This window comes from Gadus chalcogrammus, chromosome 7, assembly GCF_026213295.1.
Source record: "Gadus chalcogrammus isolate NIFS_2021 chromosome 7, NIFS_Gcha_1.0, whole genome shotgun sequence".
Lineage (NCBI taxonomy): Eukaryota > Metazoa > Chordata > Actinopteri > Gadiformes > Gadidae > Gadus > Gadus chalcogrammus.
The window spans coordinates 24,285,143-24,299,325 of NC_079418.1; positions in this window are offsets into that span (position 1 = coordinate 24,285,143).

A 14,183-nucleotide genomic window follows, 5' to 3' on the forward strand; every position below is an offset into this window, starting at 1 on the left:
CTTACAAGCCAACCTTAACCCACACTTGCTTGAGCGTCGCAAAATGCGACCCCCAGTGAGTCCGTGGGCCCTCTGGTTCTTGTTATGGTAGTCCTCTGAAGCCAGTTCTGCTTGTAATCCTTTATTAGAAGGAGCTTGTTAATTCCCCATTGGATCCTGACTGTGGATTTTAAAGATTTCTGTGTGCCCTTAGTAGCACTACAATAAGCTCCTGCCCACAATAGCGTTGCTAACCAAGTCGATATCTACGGATTGTGCTTTAAAGGCGAAGGATTCCCCAGAATAAAAGACACAAAGATACTTAGGGAGAACCCATTTAATAAGGGGGAATCGTTCAATGGCTGTCTGAGCTCAGGGTTTGGGGTGGTGACCTTGCGTGCACTAAATTTGCTAACAACTGGAGAACCCCATGCAACAAGGTGTGTGTGTGTGTGTGTGTGTGTGTGTGTGTGTGTGTGTGTGTGTGTGTGTGTGTGTGTGTGTGTGTGTGTGTGTGTGTGTGTGTGTGTGTGTGGCGGGCGGGCGGGCGGGCGGGCGGGCGTGCGTGCGTGTCAGTGTGAGAGAGAGAAGGATGGATCTCTATACATGATTATAATAACTACTATAATATGCAACCACATCCTTGGATTTTTACAATGAGAAGTTTGATCCAAATATCTTGGAAATCTATTTCCAACGGGGAAGCAAGTCATTATGTACAATAAGAGGAGGAAGGTGGGAGGGAAAATACCAGATCACAAAGCTGGATGACACTCCCTGATCTATCCATTCACCAGCTGTAAACTAAACAGCAGCCAGTAATTAGCTAACATACTGCGAATAAGGATTTACCAGCAGTTCCCATTAACTCGTAAAATGTCATAGCCCATGGTGATAATGGCCATGTGTGTCTTAATAATCACATTGTGCTGCTCTCTCCCAAATTGCATTTCTTTTTTTCTCTCCCACTCTTTTTATTTTTTCCAATCTGAAATCGAAAATCCCATTATGAGCAACTCCTTCTACAGTAGGCCCCCCTTCTGCTGACTCAGCCCGGGCTGCTGATATATGAAATGCATCCCGACTGCAGGCATGCAGCGCTGGCGTCTGCCTATTTTTGAGCAGGCAGATAAACAGAGAGCCATAAATCAAACACTGGTTGGTATAAAATAATATGACTATTTGCATTGAATGACAATGATTCTGCCCTGTGAGAGAAAGCCATTTTTGAAGAAGGAGGGGGAACTTTACAGCCCCGGCTTGCTGATACTTTTATTTCTCTGCATCTCATTCACCTCTAACTTCAAGACCTGTACTGCTCCATTCGGAATATGAAATAAACGCACACACACACGCACGCACGCACACACACAAACTAACCGACACACACACACACACACACACACACACACACACACACACACACACACACACACACACACATATACTTATACACACACACACACACACACACACACACACACACACACACACACACACACACACACACACACACACACATATATATGTATATCTCAATTCCTCCTTTTCTTATTCAATGGTCCAGGCCTAAACACTATGCACAAAAGAGGGATAAACATTAAGTTGATGCATTGGAAGAAAGATTTTAGCTTAGTCATTGATAATAAATAAATAAATATCTTGGATAAGCTGCAACCTTTACCAGCATGGATTGTCGCTGCAGCAGCCAGAAAAAGGCAGGTTGCACTAATTAGCCACCTAATTAGCTTAATTGGTCAGGTGATTGTCACTGCCTCGTGATCACTCTGTTTAATGTAATGACGGATGTTATAATTTTAGCCTGTTGCTCTCGCCTGTAAATTATGCCTCTGTTAATAGCGTCTACGTTGCTTTACATATTTCCTTAGTTACTAAAGCTCCCTGGCTAATGAGTCACAGTTTAGGCCCCTCGCGATCCATTTCCTTTATTGATTTGGCTGTCAAGGTCAGTGTGATTATGCATGGCTGCTGGACTGAGTGATCCGCAGTAACTTGGGTACGTCTCAACAAACAATGCTATAAGAATCACAGTCGTCCAGTGACAGCGGAACTGCAGTCGAATGACGCCGCTGCCACAGTGCCAAACACAAGGCCACCCTTTTTATCACAGCTCTCGTGTGGAACTCCTCCCCTCTGTCTCCTTTATTTATTTATTCATCTCTCTCTCTCTCTTACCTCAGCTGCCTCTCTCTCTGGGGATGCGAAGATGGTCTTTGAAGTTAAGCCTTTGTTTACCTAGCTTACCCCGTCATATTATCTCTCTCTTAGTGACAATATTGCGAATCCCCCAGCAGCCTGTTCCCCTCGGGCATATAATGAGCTAGTAGAGAAGATCCACAGTCTGGTTCCTTATCCTTGAAGAGGGCTTCTGCCTCACGGTCCGTCCCGTCATCTTTCAAGCACCGATTTGTTTTGGCCAGTTGACAGATATGTATTTTTTTAATGGTGAGTTCTAGCTTCATTTATATATATAGAGAGAAGCATTTTTCTACATACCACATTTGCTTGATGGATCTGGTGTTTAAAGAGGTCTGAATGCCACTGTGGGTTCTTATCATTGTCAGATTAGACTTGTTTATGAACTTCACGTCTTACATATTTAGTTTGTAAACATAAGAAAGAGTTGGGGAATGGATGGTAATGAACATATTAAACCATGGAACATCTTGTGAGGCTACCTGCCAGACTTATATGGACCTCCCTTGAGCTGTTGGCTGCAGCTTCAATGCAATATGTTGTATACATGCATACATTGGTGCGATGGTAAAATAAAGTGCTCATATTTGGCACAGACAGACTCAGAACGAAGCTGTCTTTGTTTAACACACATAACACAAGGGATGACGCTACCCTATAGTTACTATCATAAATATTTTGTGTTTGTCTTTATTCACAAATTGTGCTATAACTTATTTTAGCAGAGAACTCTAGCATATGAGAAGCCAAACTCTGCCTAAATGAACAGTGTTTACAACACACTGGGAATACTAGATTATATTGCTTTCCATTGCACAGTTTTTCCACAGCAATTGAAGCTAAAACCAAATCTGAAAAATGTTTAAGCAGTACAATGCCAGATCAAAATCTTGCATTTTAGAAAATATCCGGGCAGAAATCTGCCCCTAACCTAAAATCGGTCAATCAACATGCTTGAAAGTGTGGAAAACAGAGAACCAGCCTCAAGTCACCAGGGGAAAATAAATGTCCTTACTCTCCTTGACATTGTTTTCTTTTTCTATTGTACCTGTCAGCTCTATTGCAGTTATGTTGATTGTTCTTTCGGTCACATCTGTTATTCGTGGTTTCTTTTTTTCGCATTATTCTTGCTGCTGCAACTAATCTTTTTGTTTTTGTGTTGTTGTCCTTTTTGTCTGTATTTGAAAACCAAATAAAACACCGATCCTCAAGAAAAGCGGTGATCGATGATCTCAAACAATAATCCAAATGGAGCGCTTAACATTGGCACTGTGAAGCCCATTAGTGCACATCCACGTATGTGAGCAAATATTAGACAATGAAGTAACACAATAACCTACTCCTTTACTATGACCCAAAATGGTGTTCTTTGGGTGAGAGGTAGGCTAATGTCCTCATCTATACCCCCCCATTCTCCTCTTTCACTCTCCGCTGTCCACCATCTGATGAAGTACAAACATTTTGAGAAGCAACTCAAAGAAGCGAAATAACAGCTATTCTGCCGCCATTGTATTGTTGAGAGACACCTGAGGGATCATTAAGGGGAACAACAAGAGGGCCCACTCTATGGAACTCCCCTCGCATGCCATGAGAAATTGGAAATGACTGCAAGTGTGCCTGGATTCATGGGCCCTTTTCAGATCAATTCCTTTGAGTGTCTTTGAAGGCGGTTAAGTCTGGCACTCCCCAAGAAAGAAGGAGCCTTAATACTTGGAGCTTTCTGTTGTGCTGCTATGGCAGTTTGAAATACGGGGTGAGGGTAGGGGGGGGGGCTGTCACCTGTCTGAGGCTGACAGTGAGGAACACTAACTAACTGGCGCAACCCGGTTCAAAAATCGGAACAGCCTCCTGCCACATCCGTGAAGAAAATATTCCTGTTGTTTCACTTGCATCCATTATCGACCTTATGGGAGCCACCGCAGCAGGGTCCTTGTGGGGAACTCGTTTCCGTGGTAATAATTCTCACACCGGCATCAACAGAAGACGGATGCTGCTCTCTTTGAGGTGGTAAATGGAGCTCCGCACGCCACAAAACACAAACCCAGCACAGGGACTTTGAAAAAGGAAATAAAAGAAAGCTCTTTACCGGTGCATTGAGAAATCAATGTGCCATTGTTCGTGGAAGCGCAACAGATTTGTTACCCTGACTAGTCTGGATCGGTGTGGCGTTGTCAGATTAAGGACACAGGGAGGCTGCTTAGCGCTGGCTGTTTGGCGTTTATGTTTGTGAAGAGAGCCGTGTGGTAAGAAAAGGACTACAGAGGAGATTTAGGGTTAACCATTCTAAAACATGTAACTGGCAAAGGATGGGAATATTAGTCAAGGACATTAGTCACACTTTTTCAGTCACACTTTAAATTGACTTAATAGGTCAGGCCTTTTAACTGTACTTCATTAAGAAACGAAAATAACTCCATTAGAAGGAGAAACTAATCAAACTTTGGTGGGGAAAAAACAATCTCAGTTTCATTTGAGACACAACTAACGCATAATCTCTTCTTAAGTATTGGTTTTATAACGTTTATCTGGAGAATAATGTGGAATTAATGTAATGTTTAATTACAACTGTGTGAATGGGAAAAAAATAGTTCGGTTTCACAGCACTTAACATAAGCTGCTTGCCAGTATAATTGACCTAATACCAAGTGTGTGTTGCTCACCTTCATGGAACATTGCAATAAACTGTTTTAATGGCTTTTCTAGGTGTGGATATGCAGCATCCACATATTATTGAATCCATAATTTTGCAGCATCCACGCTTTATTAAACTGCTTCAGTTGTTGACGTGAAGAATTCTTTCAGGCGTGTAAATTACATCTGTGAAACCTCTGTGCAGTATGCTATGTACTTGTAATATAACATAATGTCCATTCTTGCACATGTCATGTTTTGTTTTTGAACCGGAATGTGCATTTTGAGAAGACTCAGATCACAAACCAGAACTTTCATTGCATGCATAGTAAATACAAGTATGTTTTATACTGCTTCTTTAGTTATGCTCTTTTTTTACATATTACATTTATTGCACATTTCGTGAGATACAATGCACTGTATGTTATCATTTAACACCTACATCTAGTGAACCTAAAATCAGGTCAACAATGTCGAGCACAGTAATTCAGAGATGCTTTGAGGAGCAGGGGAAGAAAGAAGAGCAGAGGTAGAAGAATGGTGATGCAATTCTTATCATAAAAAAAAGAACACTTCATAGGGATCCCGACTCTCTGTCTGGCCTTTGAATAGCATTCTTTTGGAAAACGGAGGCTGTCAATAACATCTATGCTAAAGGCTGTCTTTGTGAGCCTTTATGGGTGTCACTGCACTCTATTGGCTATGAAACTGACATTAACAAGGCAATGAAAGTAGATGTTGCAAGTCACACTCATGGCGAGTTTGATATTTCAATGAATGATAGCTGTATGCAACATCTATCACTACAGTTAAATGCTTCAGGTAAAATAGCCGATATCTATGTAAGCTTCAGGTAAACTTTTCTTCAAAGTTGCAATATGTGTGAATTTGAAGAGATATTCCATTTCAAGCTTGACTTTGTTTGAAGTGCTTCCTTATCTCTTGGCAAGAGAACCGTGCGTTCACTGCTTTGAGGTGACTGTAAACAGACAAATTGGTTTTGATTACAGTATCTGCATCTATATGACTATGATGCTTGTGTTCTCAGTTGTTGTTTTTGTTAGGCGTGGTCCACTTCAGATGTCTCCATTTAATATTGTGACAAAAAAATATGCTGGAGATCAATTCATCGGCCGTCTGTCTGTCAGTCTTCAGTGTCATTATTTTTACAGTCTAGACTTCACGTGACACTTTCCTTTCCATCTTGCTGTGTCCTAAAGAGGAAATGTCTGTGATATGAAACATCTTAACCAACTTTTGTCTTTGATCAGCCAAAAGGTATAAACAACCCTTGCCAATTTCTCTCTTCACTTTCACAGTAGTAGGCCTGCGTGCGTGGCCATCTGTATCAATGTTCCGAAATGACCTCATTGAAACCTCAAGACTTTAAATGTTGTCATCTGTAAAGAATAGTTCCCACACCTGAGTAGTAGAACATAAACAGTGTAACTGTGTAAATGCTGACAAATGTAAGCTGTTGTCTCTGTGTGCTGTCCCTCGGTCTCGTGTCCTCTGAGTATGGATTTTCTTTTTTGGAATCTTGACGCTGTGAATGTAAACAATTATCCTTGCGAAACAACACATCATTGGCTCATTCCATTCTTTTCATCCACTCCCTTCAGATGTTGCTCCATCTTCGATCTTTTTGCCTGTCAAAGCGTGGATGTCGTTTTTTTTTTTTTACGTGCGCGACATCATCGCTTTTGCATGTTTCTGTGCGGAACCCATGGTGTGCGCCAGAGCCATGGCAGGGCTGTGCGAGCGGAGCTCATTAAGAGGTTGTTTACGCCAGTCTCTCTTCCTCCACCCATGCTGTGCTTTGTAACGCGCTGCTGCCGCCGCAGTCCCTGTGTTGCCACGAGCTACCTTCCCCCCCGGGGGAACTCGGCCAGCGTTGAGACGGTGGCTGCTTGGTTATCTGGGAGAGATACGCGTGTGGCTTTGTCATAATTGCCCGCCTCATGAGCCTGCCACCTCCGTCGCTATTTACCACGGTAAACCCTATTAGCCCAGCGCATATGTTAGCGGACCCGGACTTTAATTGTCCATCTTTTTGAATGTTGCCCGCTAATTAGCTTGGCTCGCCTTGGCCTTTCCTGTTGACGATATAATGGGTCGAATGAGGCCTCATTAGTTCATTTGTTTACCCTGAAATAATTCTTGGACTCGTTATTAAAAAAAGTGGTTCGTCATCATGTCACCTCTATCGATTGGGGGGGTGCTTTCCAGTACCCCCCACCACCCACACACACACACACACACACACACACACACACACACACACACACACACACGCACACGCACACGCACAGAAGCACTCACCCACACACACTCTCATGCGCACACACGATATCAGTTGATTCTAAACTAGTTGAGACTGTCCACAGATGGGTGGTATCATGCAGGTGAATTTGTTTGCACTGTGACTCTTCCTCTATCCCCTAAACAACAGAGCAATATGTTCATGTTTTAGATGGCATCCTCCATTAATCATCAAACAAAGGCAAAATTTAGTTCAAAAACCATCCTGTGTGTAGGGGTAGGACAACGGCTGCAGTAACTTGATATAAAATAACCGTTTTTATAAATCATCACACCCAGAAAGCTGTGTAAACTCAGAAACATGGCACTCCAAAAGATACAAAATCCTCCCTGCTGAGGAAAAAGAAGCCTTGTAACATGCCCGACTGCAGCGCAAGGGCAGCTTCCAGAATATGAAAAGTGGGAGGGCAGTGCATGAGTTTGACAAATGGCAGTACACGTTGGCCCCTTATGTGGAACAGAGCATGTTAACCTCTCCTGCCTTGACAAAAATCACACGCTGGTGGTGGTGGTGTTGTCGTGGCTGTGAAGGCAGGCAGAGAGGGAGGTCTCCTGGGACTGGATTGTGTCCTCCTTCGGCGGCTCCGTGGCCCTCTTCCTTGACGCATACTCAGGCATCCTGTGTCATTGATCATGTTGGAGGAGGCAGGGTGTTGCTCTGGTTTCATCATGCTTGCCAGACCATGTATAGTGGCTCCACTATTCCAGGTCATTATACTACACACTGTAGAGATGGTGTTGGCCTATAACCCCCCCAAGAGGAATCAGGTTTCTAATTTTCCTGTCTGGAATGCGGGGAAGATGGCAGCTTGTGTATTCGTCAAACCGGTCAGATATTGCACATAATGGCAGGATGTGGTGTCTGCACTTTTTGAAAGTGTCATATTCTTTTTGCCATTTATTCACCCCATACGACACTTAAGATACACAAGCAGCTGCATCTGTGTGTGTGTACCACTGCTCTCCTTCACCCATGTTCTCTGAGGGACACGGGGGGTCTGAGGGTGGACGATTTTGGAAGTGATCAGGGGTTCAATTCCCTCTTAGATCCAATCGTTTTTTGTACTTTGCATGCTCTCCCTGTGTTTCCAAAGGTTGCTACGGTAACCTCCAAATTCCAAAGACAGCCAGGTAACAAAGATGGATGTGACTGGTGTGTAAAACCACTTTGAAACACACTGCAGGTTGCAGTAAAAAATTGTGTTAACAACTGCTTTGCCCATGGTTATAATCAACAACGTCATATCCTTTCTTTCTGGGAGTTCAACATCATTGAAATGCTTTGAAAAAACGATTATACCTTCCAGCAGTGCTGAAAATGCAAAAAACAATATCCGGTGTTACATGTGTGAATAGTCAACATGTGTAAGCCTGCTATGGACTCTGCTCCCTCCCTCACGTTTGTTACATATAGGCTGAGTTGGGCTCCGACCGCAGACAACCTGACTAGACATCCGATGGTGGGAAGACATGGATGGCGATAACTAACAATTAACACTTTTCTCAACTTCGCTAAAACCTTCTAACGCAAGGGATTTACAATTGGTTTGATCACAAAGCAGTGCCATACACGCACACACACACACACACACGCACACACGCACGCACGCACGCACACACACACACACACACACACACGCACACACACACACACACACACACACACACACACACACACACACACTAACACATACTTAAACTTAAGGCTTCACATTGCCAGCTGACTCGCCTCACATCTCATCACCCTCTACTGATGATCTAAATTTCGAAGTGGTTTTCTAACCCCTTGTTCCCTCAGGAGCAAGGAGGTAGATCAGGTGTATTGTGGTAGAGGGAGTGATACCAAAAGATTGCATGGCATTTCTGCAGCTTGCTCCAATTTTGGACCATCCCACCATTTGATTGTCTGATACTTCTCTACAAGAGAAGCTCACAATCAATAGAGTAAGCGTGGGCAAAAACGTATGCACACTAACTTTATTCAACCAAAACTATATCGCACCTTTTGTACCTGTCTTACCATCAACACCATCTAGAATTGTAAGCAATGCATATTTTGTGTTGTCCAGCCCTCACCATCACCTCCGTGAACAACAGCTCCACTTTCTGGAAATATTTCCATTTTCTTATTAATCTGATTCCCTGCTGTTTAAAAGCCTGAATGCTAGGACAGAAATATGCATCATAGTGTTTGCTCCAAATCAAATTACTTACTTTGATATTTTTTGCAGAGAGGTACAAAGGACCTGATGCAATCAATAGCAAAAAAGGCAGCAAGATTTCATTAAGTGGAAAGCCCTTGTGTTGACTTTCCAGGCCCGCTGGTATTGATTCAGCATGTCGGAGAGGAGAGGAGGGCCTTGTTGTCTGTTATGGCAGGGATTTCAAAACATTAGGGAGGGGTCCATAGGTCACACAGTACACCACGGTGGCCTCCTACCGAGCCTCGTCGTTAATCAGGGCGACGGAGCTGATTGCATTCCTCTTTCATTTATTCTCCAGAACGCTTTAAACACAGGGGAGCCTTCTGTTTCCCCAAAACCTCTCCTCTGATAAGCCATGGGTATTTGTTTCCTTGTTTTTACAAGATACTACTTATCAAAGACACCTTGGATGCCTTAAGTTAAAACCGATGCATTGTCCCCATGATGCCTTCACTCTGCATAAGAGAAAGGTCCAACCCATTTTAGGCTGAATGTTGTTTGGCGGAGCTACCTTTGCAACCTGCCACTGAGACCTACACATCCCAGGTTCAGAAAAAAAAGTTCTTCCCTGTATTGGAAGTCAACCCTCTGGAATGGGTTATTGGCTAAACCTAAACATAGAACACATTAGGGACATTTTTGGTTGTGCGTGGGTGAATCTAAAATATGCCGACATTTATAAATAACAAAAACACAAAAACTAAAAAAAATAACAACCTATAAACTAAAGTTGTCCTCCAAAGTATGAAACTACAATGTGTCTATGTCAGTAAGAATGGCAAGCTACGCCTCCTAACATGAAATGGCTTTCATGTTTAACAGGAAATAGCCTATACCAATGACTTGAGGCAGGAAGACTATAAGGTTGTGCCAGACCCTAGTTCTTTGTATGTCTTTGTGCTTGTCTTTCTCCTTCTGTTCAGTATATCTCTTTGTGTGCCAGTCTGTTGTATTTGTCAGTGAGAGTGACGGTTGATTGGGTGAATTAATTAGTGGGTGTGACTGATGGTTGGTTGTGGGTGTGGCTCATGCTGACTGTTTCCAGGGTGGCAGCTGGGATATATAGATCAGCAGTGGAGAAGAAACCCTGACGCTCTTTCCCAGCAGCCAATATGTTGAGCGGTTCCCTCTATCGCTCTTCTGGTTCTTGACCGAACCTCTTGTTGGTAGAATTGGAGTGAAGAAGAGTAATCAAAATTGAACGGACCAGAGAGACCATTTCTAACTCATTCTACTGTATTGTGTCTGATTCAGTTTTAGAGTAGGATGCGACCTACTCTGTCATTCTCAATAGATATGGCTTAGGCGGAGCTTATAACACCAATAACATACAGCAAAAGTAAGCAGAACTGGTTTGCATGTTAATGCATTGACAAGCTGGTTCTGCAAAGTCGCACAAGGGATTTTGTTACTCATTCACTGCAGCCCATGTTCAAAACAACTATCCATTAAAAATGAAAGTTTCCTCTGAAAAATTAAAAAAGGGTATTCAATATTTGAAGGTTTCTCGAGTAAGAAAAGTAATTATTTGTGTCTCCACATAAGAAGAAAATAATATATTATTTTATATTTGATTTTGTCTTATTATTGACATTCTGAATTTACCAACATCTACAATATCCTATCTGTCAAGTAAATGGCAGATAGATGCTTACTTTGGCTGACAAAACATCCAAAAATGTGATTGTTTGAAATTGCCTGGTTTCAGACAATAACGGCTATATTTCCTACTGACAAATGCTGTCTGCTTCTCAGTCTAATAATTTTATGTTTTTAACAAGTCAAAATTGTTACTGATTGAGCAAGCCCAAGTGTATAGAGGGCCATTCTTCAGAGCAGAATTACGACAGACTCACTCTTTCCTTTTCCCCATTTTCCCAGCAAATCCTCCCCCCCCCCCCCCCCCCCCCCCACAAAAATATGTTTCTTACTAAACATGGAATTAAGGACCACCCCAGTGTCGATTTTTCTTGCCCAGTGTGTGAGTTGTGCGTATATAGCATCGAAAACTGCAAAGTCGCGGGGTGGAACTAGCGAGCATGAGATGGGGAGCACTCAGGAAAATTAAAGTGAAACTTAGAGTCACATTAGGGCCTCTGGGAAATGAATGGTTCGGTCTTGCGAGTCACCACCATGGAGTTTATAAGATATATGCAGGCAGGAGCAATGACTTCACCCATACTTTCAAAGCAATGTTTGACAGTCAGAGAAAAAGCTCTGGAGTAAACTGTCAATCAATGCAAACACCCTTCCCAACAAATGCAAGCCTATTGATGGAACAATTCTGAATGACAACCATACATTATGCATTAGAGGATGGAAAAGTAGCAATTGAGGCCCATTGGGATATATTTTTAATCAAGCATCTTGCATTATTATGAATATTAGTGAAGGAGAATAAGTAAGAAAAAATTATCTACATATTTAAAGAAAAGGCATGAGCTAACTACAGCAGCAGTGACTATTGAGGTGCCGCAGACTCAATTAGGCTATTTTGAATAAAACGCATAAAATAGTATTGTAAAGTATAATAAAAGTCCTGGACATTTGAGTATTTCTATACCAGTAAAGTAAAAGTCCTATATGTGGTAGCATTTCTATACCAGTATAATAAAAGTGGCAGACTTGGCAGAATTGATATACCAGTAAACTAAAAGTCCTGGATTTGGTAGTATTTCTATGCACATGGCTGTTTGATATTACCAACCTCTGTTGTTTCTTATACATTGGGGACACATCTTGAATCAATGTCTTCTCTGTTTCTGTGTACAGACTGCAATGCATATATAATCTTTGCCCTGCTTCATCAAACATTGTCATTACACATGAACACATATACACAAACAATGCTGTTCCCAGCAGTTATTCACGTGACGTTTTCTGTAAGACTTAGATTAATTTCCTTATTACAATTTCTATACTGCATTCTTGTTTTGTATTATATCACTTCATGGGTTTATATTCACATTGAAAAGTGTTCAAGGAAAAAGAGGATGTCAGATAAAATGAACGTTGTGCTTTTGGTTTAAGCTCTCTCTCTCTCTCTCTCTCTCTCTCTCTCTCTCTCTCTCTCTCTCTCTCTCTCTCTCTCTCTCTCTCTCTCTCTCTCTCTCTCTCTCTCTCGCTCTCTCGGTAGCTCTATCCATCTGTCTATCTATCTTTATAGATAGCCTCTACTAATTAACTTAGAAGAGATCCATACCACTAGGTATGCTGGTGCCATGGTGGGTAGCGCTAAAATGGCTAAAAGCTCCCTTTGAACAAGTTGAACCTAATGCTACCTCTGGCTCTTTCCAGGGGGAGGAGGAGGCCAGTGCTTGGCTTGTCAGACTACTGCCCTGCCAAGTTGCCCTGACACACCAAAGGTATGGACTGTGCACAAACAGAATTTTTAAGGTCTGTCCCACATCAAAGGCATGAATAGGAAATCAAAATCAACTGGAGAGGATCAATGAACTATATAATGCAATAGCGCTTGTGGGCAGAGTGGACGGCATGGAAGAAGACATCAGGACAGTTCCTCATCTAATGTTTGATCTTTTACTTCTGATAAGAAAGAGTTGGAATCATTGTATTTCATGTAATTATTTTTCCAGCCATTCTAACCCATTCTCTATTCCAGAATCCAAACAAGGTTTCTTTAGATAGGCAAGTGCAAATATATCGCAGAGCTTAGTTGCATTCTTTGTGTATTGTTTTGACAGAAATTGTTTTTCTGTTGATGGACATTCTTGGTGATGCATTAAAATATATATACATAAACTTTGCTTGATAAAGACGTCATAAAACCAGGAACAAAAATGGTTGTTTAATATATCTGTCAATATAAGATATAGATAGACAATAGAAGATAATTGATTGTTATATTGATATGACATTTTTCTCTGTTAAAGAGAAATTAAAGCAGCTTGAACTATGATATTATCTATAATCGGTTTCTATTTAAACTCAAGGTAGAATGGGATTTACCTTGAAGTCCTACTTTCTGCGGCTTAACTCCACATTACTTTCCCAGCAGACTCTCATACCACACACACACACACGCACGCACACGCACACACGCACACACGCACACAGACACACACACTCTCACACACACACACACACACACACACACACACACACACACACACACACACACACACACACACACACACACACACACACACACACACACACACACACACACACACACACACACACACACAGTTGGAAGACAGACATGTCTCAATAAAACTCCCATTAGAGATGAATGTTAATCAAGGTTAATTCTTCTCTTGGAAGCGTGAATAATTGAGTATAGAAATATGTAATTATCAAAAAGAAAGTTTTGCAGAATTTTGCAGCATCGAGCAAGTAGAAAAAACGAATATGAAATAAGTAGAAATAAACACTTTGGATGTTTTTTTGCCATGAAAGCAAGGGGGGGAGGGGGGAATTAAACAATCACGAAGATTGGATTAATTGAGTCAATGCTCGGTTGAGGCATAATGATCATCCAATAGCCCGTACCTCAGCGAGGAACATAATTACAGATAATACAGCCTAACATGATTACCCTTTAATCAACATGATCAACATCTTCTTCTAACACTGTAAGGACCAATGGAGTAGGACAACTTTTCCAGTTGATTATTTCCCTCACCTCAAAGAAAAAAGCATGAAGGGACACATTATTACATTATTGCATAATGCGGTAATGTTGAAGCCCTGAGCGACAACTTTACAAGTAAACTTTTCTAAGTAAGGACGTTTCCTTTTTAAAAAGCCTAAACTTACCAGTTGATGAACAAGTGGCAGCCATCCTGGGCGAGTCGTTAAGTGGAATGA